Genomic DNA, 9,043 nt, shown 5'->3' with positions numbered 1-9,043 from the left:
AGACAGACAGACAGACAGACAGACAGACAGACAGACAGACAGACAGACAGACAGACAGACAGACAGACAGACAGACAGGCAGACAGGCAGACAGGCAGACGGTACCAAGCAGATACCATTGTCAACTGGGGAAGACAGAGAACAGAATGCCTTTAGATAAGAACCACTCTCTCTTTCTTCACTCTTTCCCCTTCTCTCTCTCTCTCTCTCTCTCTCTCTCTCGCTCTCCCTCCCTCTCACTCACTCACTCACTCACTCTCTCTCTCTCACTCTCTCTCTCTCTCTCTCGCTATCTCTCCCTCTCTCTCACTCACTCTCTCTCTCTCTCTCTCTCTCTCTCTCTCTCTCTCTCTCTCTCTCTCTCTCTCTCTCTCTCTCTCTCTCTCTCGCTCTCCCTCCCTCTCACTCACTCACTCACTCACTCTCTCTCTCTCACTCTCTCTCTCTCTCTCTCGCTATCTCTCCCTCTCTCTCACTCACTCTCTCTCTCGCTCTCTCTCTCTCTCTCGCTCTCCCTCTCTCGCTCTCCCTCTCCCTCTCTCTCTGTATCTCTCTCTCCTTCTCTCTCCCTGTATATATACTGTCTCTCTCTCTCTCTCTCTCTCCCCCCAAATACATTTAAACTCAGTTTTTCACAATTCCTGACATTTAATCCTTAGGTCAGTTAGGATCACCACTTTATTTTAAGAATGTGAAATGTCAGAATAATAGTAGAGAGAATGATTTATTTCAGCTTTTATTCCTTTCATCACATTCCCAGTGGGTTAGAAGTTTACATACACTCAATTAGTATTTGGTAGCATTTCCTTTAAATTGTTTAACTTGGGTCAAACGTTTCGGGTAGCCTTCCACAAGCTTCCCACAATAAGTTGGGTGAATTTTGGCCCATTCCTCCTGACAGAGCTTGTGTAACTGAGTCAGGTTTGTAGGCCTCCTTGCTCGCACACGCTTTTTCAGTTCTGCCTACAAATGTTCTATAGGATTGAGGTCAGGGCTTTGTGATGGCCACTCCAATACCTCGACTTTGTTGTCCTTAAGCCATTTTGCCACAACTTTGGAAGCATGCTTGGGGTCATTGTCCATTTGGAAGACCCATTTGCGACCAAGCTTTAACTTCCTGACTGATGTCTTGAGATTCAATATATCCACATAATTTTCCTTCCTCATGATGCCATCTATTTTGTTAAGTTCACCAGTCCCTCCTGCAGCAAAGCACCCCCACAGCATGATGCTGCCACCCCCATGCTTCACGGTTGGGATGGTGTTCTTCGGCTTGCAAGCTACCCCCTTTTTCCTCCAAACAGAACGATGATCATTATGGCCAAACAGTTCTATTTTTGTTTCATCAGACCTGAGGACATTTCTCCAAAAAGTACAATCTTTGTCCCCAAGTGCAGTTGCAAACCGTAGTCTGGCTTTTTCATTGCGGTTTTGGAGCAATAAAACGGGGCAAATAACTCCTTCCTTGCTGAGCGGCCTTTCAGGTTATGTCGATATAGGACTCGTTTTACTGTGGATATAGATACTTTTATACCTGTTTCCTCCAGCATCTTCACAAGGTCCTTTGTTGTTGTTCTGGGATTGATTTGCACTTTTCACACCAAAGTACGTTAATCTCTAGAAGACAGAACGCGTCTCCTTCCTGAGCGGTATGGCGGCTGCGTGGTCCCATGGTGTTTATACTTGCGTACTATTGTTTGTACAGATGAACGTGGTATCTTCAGGCATTTGGAAATTGCTCCCAAGGATGAACCAGACTTGGCTGATTTCTTTAGATTTTCCCATGATGTCAAGCAAAGAGCCACTGAGTTTGAAGGTAGGCCTTGAAATACATCCACAGGTACACCTCCAATTGACTCAAATTATGTCAATTAGCCTATCAGAAGCTTCTAAAGCCATGACATCATTTTCTGGAATTTTCCAAGCTGTTTAAAGGCACAGTCAACTTAGTGTATGTAAACTTCTGACCCACTAGAATTGTGATACAGTGCATTATAAGTGAAATAGTCGGTCTGTAAACAATTGTTGGAAAAATTACTTGTGTCATGCACAAAGTAGATGTCCTAACTGACTTGCCAAAACTATAGTTTGTTAACAAGACATTTGTGGAGGGGTTGAAACCTAAGTGTATGTACACTTCCGACTTCAACTGTATATATCTCTCTCTCTCCTTCTCTCTCTCCATGTATATCTCTTTCTCTCCCTCCTTCCCTCTCTTTACTAATTAGAATGGTCTTTTTTTGTCTTTTAAAATATTCCGTAGCGAAAGGCAGAGGCTACCAATTATGGCCTCATTACACTCTTAGTAAAATAAATTAAAAGGCCAAGGCAGTCTGTATCATCGCTGGCAGCAGAGATGAACCAAAAGACCCCCTCTATCTCTCTCTCAATTCAATTCAAATCAATTCAATTTAAGGGCTTTATTGGCATGGGAAACGTGTGTTAACATTGGCAAAGCAAGTGAAGTAGATAGTAAACAAAAGTGAAATAAACAATAAATATTCACAGTAAACATTACACTCAAAGTTCCTCTATCTCTCTCTCTCTCTCTCCCCCATTCCTCTCTCTCTCTCTCCCCTTTCTTCTATCTCTCTCTCCCCATTCCTCTATATCTCTCTCTCCCCATTCCTCTATATCTCTCTCTCCCCATTCCTCTCTCTCTCTCTCTTTCTCTCTCTCTCTCTCTCTCTCTCTCTCTCTCTCTCTCTCTCTCTCTCTCTCTCTCTCTCTCTCTCTCCCCATTCCTCTATCTCTCTCTCCCCCATTCCTCTATCTCTCTCCCTCCCCATTCCTCTATCTCTCTCTCTCTCTCCCCATTCCTCTCGCTCTCTCTCCATTCCCCTCTCTCTCTCTCTCTCTCTCTCTCTCTCTCTCTCTCTCTCTTTCTCTCTCTCCATTCCTCTCTCTCTCTCTCTCTCCCCATTCCTCTATTTCTCTCTCCCCATTCCTCTATCTGTCTCTCTCCCCATTCCTCTATCTCTCTCCCTCTCCCTATTCCTCTATCTCTCTCTCTCTATCTCCCCCATTCCTCTCTCTCTATCTCTCCCCCATTCCCCTCTCTCTCTCCCCATTCCTCTACCTCTCTCTCTCCCCATTCTTCTCTCTCTCTCTCTCTCCCCCATTCTTCTCTCTCTCCCATCCTCTATTTCTATCTCTCACTCTCTCTCTCTCTCTCTCTCTCCATTCCTCTCTCTCTCTCCCCCCATTCTTCTCTCTCTCTCTCTCTCTCTCTCCCATCCTCTATTTCTATCTCTCTCTCTCTCTCTCTCTCTCTCTCTCTCTCTCTCTCTCTCTCTCTCTCTCTCTCTCTCTCTCTCTCTCTCTCTCTCTCTCTCCATTCTTCTCTCTCTCTCTCCCAACCCTCTATATCCCTCTCTCTCCCCATTCCCCCCTCTCTCTCTTGCTCTCTCTCTCTCTTGCTCTCTCTCTCCCCATTCCTCTATCTCTCTCTCCCCATTCCTCTCTCTCTCTCTCCCCATTCCTCTATCTCTCTCTCCCCATTCCTATATCTCTCTCTCTCCCCATTCCTCTCTCTCTCTCTCCCCCATCCCTCTCTCTCTCTCTCTCCCCATTCCTATATCTCTCTCTCTCCCCATTCCTCTCTCTCTCTCCCCATTCCTCTATCTCTCTCTCCCCATTCCTCTCTCTCTCTCCCCATTCCTCTCTCTCTCTCTCTCCCCCATCCCTCTATCTCTCTCTCTCCCCATTCCTATATCTCTCTCTCTCTCTCCCCATTCCTTGATCCCTCTCTCTCCCCATTCCTCTATCTCTCTCTCTCTCCCCATTCCTCTATTTCTCTCTCTCTCACATTCCTCTATCTCTCTCTCTCTCTCCCCATTCCTTGATCCCTCTCTCTCCCCATTCCTATATCTCTCTCTCTCTCCCCATTCCTCTATTTCTCTCTCTCTCACATTCCTCTATCTCCCCATTCCTCTATCTCTCTCTCCCTATTCCTCTATCTCTCTCTCTCCCTCTCCCCATTCCTCTCTCTCCCTCTCCCCATTCCTCTATCTCTCTCTCCCTCTCCCCATTCCTCTCTCCTCTCTCCATTCCTCTCTCTCTCTCCCCATTCCTATCTCTCTCTCTCTCTCTCTCTCTCTCTCTCTCTCTCTCTCTCTCCATTCCTCTATCACTCTCTCACCCCATTCCTTTTTCTCTCTCTCTAATTGAAATCTTTTGTTTGTGCTACTGACATCAGTCAGCGCTGGCTAATAGCTTTGATATAATTGATTTCAACATCAATGATAGTGCAGGGGATAATTGACTCTGACCCATCGTTGAGAGAGGAGATGAGAGGAGACGAGGGGAGATGAGGGGAGTCTCAAACACTTGATGTCACAGAGGGAAGTTCAACATACCTATCAGAGTGACAGACAGGGGGGAAAGCCACCCCATCTATTCACGGATCTCTTATGGAGAAGGAAAGCCACCCATCTATTCACTGATCTCTTATGGAGAAGGAAAGCCACCCATCTATTCACTGATCTCTTATGGAGAAGGAAAGCCACCCATCTATTCACTGATCTCTTATGGAGAAGGAAAGCCACCCATCTATTCACGGATCTCTTATGGAGATCGCTGAGTAGTACATGTTTTACACAGGACTGATTTGAATAGCACTTTAGTGTCAGCAGCCATGGACTGATTGTACTGAAATATACATTGATTGGGGAAAGGGAGTTGGTGTCTTTCTTTAATTTGAACGTGCTATGGCTCATTAAATATATATAAATTATCAGATGTATGTCTTCTAGACATTATACAGTACAGAGGATATGTAGCAGAATAGCTTACATGCATCCAATGTGTATTCAATTGGGAACAATGCATTTCCACTCACACAAAGTTTATAGACAAACTACATACTACCCAGTTCATAGCAAATCTATGGAGTGATTTGTATTGTATTTTAATTCTATAATTTTGAATTGGGGCCATATTGCGGTTTTTGTGACACTCCCGTCTAAAGCAGCCTGTGATTATTTATTAAGTCAAATGACACCGCTGGTCCTGCTCACACTGCCCTACCCTATGCTTTGACTTCTTTCTCCCCTCTCTCTCCAGATGAAATCTTGCGACTTGTGACGACAGGCCGCCCAACAACCTGCCCGCTTGACCCTATCCCCTCCTCTCTTCTCCAGACCATTTCCGGAGACCTTCTCCCTTACCTCACCTCGCTCATCAACTCATCCTTGACCGCTGGCTATGTCCCTTCCATCTTCAAGAGAGCGAGAGTTGCACCCCTCCTCAAAAAACCTACACTCGATCCCTCCGATGTCAACAACTACAGACCAGTATCCCTTCGTTTTTTTCTCTCCAAAACTCTTGAGCGTGCCGTCTTTAGCCAACTCTCCTGCTATCTCTCTCAGAATGACCTTCTTGATCCAAACCAGTCAGGTTTCAAGACTGGTCATTCAACTGAGACTGCTCTTCTCTATGTCACGGAGGCTCTCCGCACTGCTAAGGCTAACTCTCTCTCCTCTGCTCTTATCCTTCTAGACCTGTCTGCTGCCTTTGATATTGTGAACCATCAGATCCTCCTCTCCACCCTCTCTGAGTTGGGCATCTCCAGTGCGGCTCACTCTTGGATTGCGTCCTACCTGACAGTTCGCTCCTACCAGGTGGCGTGGCGAGAATCTGTCTCCGCACCACGTGCTCTCACTACTGGTGTCCCCCAGGGCTCAGTTCTAGGCCCTCTCCTATTTTCTCTATACACCAAGTCACTTTGCTCTGACATATCCTCACATGGTCTCTCCTATCATTGCTACGCAGATGACACACAATTAATTTTCTCCTTTCCCCCTTCTGATAACCAGGTGGCAAATCGCATCTCTGCATGTCTGGCGGACATATCAGTGTGGATGTCGCGATCACCACCTCAAGCTGAACCTCTGCAAGATGGAGCTGCTCTTCCTCCCGGGAAGGACTGCTCGCTCCATGATCTCGCCATCACGGTTGACAACTCCATTGTGTCCTCCTCCCAGAGTGCGAAGAACCTTGGCGTGACCCTGGACAACACCTTGTTGTTCTCCGCTAACATCAAAGCGGTGACCCGATCCTGCAGGTTCATGCTCTACATCATTCGCAGAGTACGACCCTACCTTACACAGGAAGCGGCACAGGTCCTAATCCAGGCACTTGTCATCTCCTGTCTGGATTACTGCAACTCACTGTTGGCTGGGCTCCCTGCCTGTGCCATTAAACCCCTACAACTTATCCAGAACGCTGCAGCCCGTCTGGTGTTCAACCTTCCCAAGTTCTCTCATGTCACCCCGCTCCTCCGCACACTCCACTGGCTTCCAGTTGAAGCTCGCATCTACTACAAAACCATGGTGCTTGCTTACGGAGCTGTGAGGGAAACGGCATCTCCTTACCTTCAGGCTCTGACCAGACCCTACACCCAAACGAGGGCACTACGTTCATCCACCTCTGGCCTGCTAGCCCCCCTACCTCTACGGAAGCACAGTTCCCGCTCAGCCCAGTCAAAGCTATTCGCTGCTCTGGCACCCCAATGGTGGAACAAGCTCCCCCATGACGCCAGGACAGCGGAGTCACTGACCACCTTCCGGAGACACTTGAAACCCTACCTCTTTAAGGAATACCTGGAATAGTATAAAAGTAATCCTTCTACCACCCCACTCCCCCATCCCCCCCATTAAAGAAAAATAAATAAAGTGGTTGTCCCACTGGCTATCCTAAGTTGAATGCACCAATTTGTCGGATAAGAGAGTCTGCTAAATGACTTAAATGTTAAATGTTAAATTATCATAGAGGAAACCAGATCCAGAGAGTCGTAGCTTTCAGGAATGGGTTCATAATAGCTTATAGCCAGAACGGTTCAAATGCTAGAGAAAAATTCATCGGAAGAAAATAAATTCAACATGCCATATTGGCTTCAGAAACCTCCAGGATATTCTGTTGACCACAGTGTGCATTTGATTCTATCTGTTCTCCTCTACCTTTCCTGGCTGGCAAAGTACCAGGATGTCTCTGGTTTTGATTGAATCTGAATTTAGAGAACTGAATTTGAAAACTGAATCTGAGAAGTTGAATATAGGAAACTTTGATCAACTTGAAATGATAGTTTGTAAACTTGATATGCAGACAATGAATGCAATATCTACCATATTGAAACAGAATATATAAATATTGCATTTGAATATTCAATTAAATTGAAATATAATTTTTTAACTGAATGCAATATTCACTCAATTCAGTTTCAAATCATGAAATTCAAGTTCAATGTATGAATTCAATGATTTAATTTGTGATTTACAAATTCTAAAATATTACATTGAAATTGAATATCCTAATACAAATAAAATATTTGGGAATACAAATACAATTTCTGTTGGCACTGATATCGCTCCATACAGTGGGAGAAAAAAAGTATTTAGTCAGCCACCAATTGTGCAAGTTCTCCCACTTAAACGGATGAGAGAGGCCTGTAATTTTCATCATAGGTACACGTCAACTATGACAGACAAATTGAGGAAAAGAAATTTGCAAATTATGGTGGAAAATAAGTATTTGGTCAACTACAAACAAGCAAGATTTCTGGCTCTCACAGACCTGTAACTTCTTCTTTAAAAGGCTCCTCTGTCCTCCACTCGTTACCTGTATTAATGGCACCTGTTTGAACTTGTTATCAGTATAAAAGACACCTGTCCACAACCTCAAACAGTCACACTCCAAACTCCACTATGGCCAAGACCAAAGAGCTGTCAAAGGACACCAGAAACAACATTGTAGACCTGCACCAGGCTGGGAAGACTGAATCTGCAATAGGTAAGCAGCTTGGTTTGAAGAAATCAACTGTGGGAGCAATTAGGAAATGGAAGACATACAAAACCACTGATAATCTCCCTCGATCTGGGGCTCCACGCAAGATCTCACCCCGTGGGGTCAAAATGATCACAAGAACGGTGAGCAAAAATCCCAGAACCACACGGGGGGACCTAGTGAATGACCTGCAGAGAGCTGGGACCAAAGTAACAAAGCCTACCATCAGTAACACACTACGCCGCCAGGGACTCAAATCCCCCTGCTTAAGCCAGTACATGTCCAGGCCCGTCTGAAGTTTGCTAGAGTGCATTTGGATGATCCAGAAGAGGATTGGGAGAATGTCATATGGTCAGATGAAACCAAAATATAACTTTTTGGTAAAAACTCAACTCGTCGTGTTTGGAGGACAAAGAATGCTGAGTTGCATCCAAAGAACACCATACCTACTGTGAAGCATGGGGGTGGAAACATCATGCTTTGGGGCTGTTTTTCTGCAAAGGGACCAGGACGACTGATCCGTGTAAAAGGAAAGAATGAATGGGGCCATGTATCGTGAGATTTTGAGTGAAAACCTCCTTCCATCAGCAAGGGCATTGAAGGTGAAACGTGGCTGGGTCTTTCAGCATGACAATGATCCCAAACACACCGCCCGGGCAACGAAGGAGTGGCTTCGTAAGAAGCATTTCAAGGTCCTGGAGTGGCCTAGCCAGTCTCCAGATCTCAACCCCATAGAAAATCTTTGGAGGGAGTTGAAAGTCCGTGCCCTCTTCACGAATGTCTTGGTGTGTTTGGACGATGTTAGTTTGTTGGTGATGTGGACACCAAGGAACTTGAAGCTCTCAACCTGCTCCACTACAGCCACGTCGATGAGAATGGGGGCGTGCTCGGTGTTCCTTTTCCTGTAGTCCACAATCATCTCCTTTGTCTTGATCACGTTGAGGGAGAGGTTGTTATCCTGGCACCACACGGCCAGGTCTCTGACCACCTCCCTATTGGATGTCTCCTCGTTGTCTGTGATCAGGCCTACCACTGTTGTGTCGTGGGCAAACTTAATGATGGTTTTGGAGTCATGCCTGGCCATGCAGTCATGGGTGAACAGGGAGTACAGGAGGGGACTGAGCATGCACCCCTGAGGGGCCCTCGTGTTGAGGATCAGCATGGCAGATGTGTTGTTCCCTACCCTTACCACCTGGGGGCGGCCCGTCAGGAAGTCCAGGATCCAGTTGCAGAGGGAGATGTTTAGTCCCAGGGTCCTTAG

Source organism: Coregonus clupeaformis, unplaced genomic scaffold, assembly GCF_020615455.1.
Source record: "Coregonus clupeaformis isolate EN_2021a unplaced genomic scaffold, ASM2061545v1 scaf1880, whole genome shotgun sequence".
Lineage (NCBI taxonomy): Eukaryota > Metazoa > Chordata > Actinopteri > Salmoniformes > Salmonidae > Coregonus > Coregonus clupeaformis.
This window is presented reverse-complemented; position numbering follows the sequence as displayed.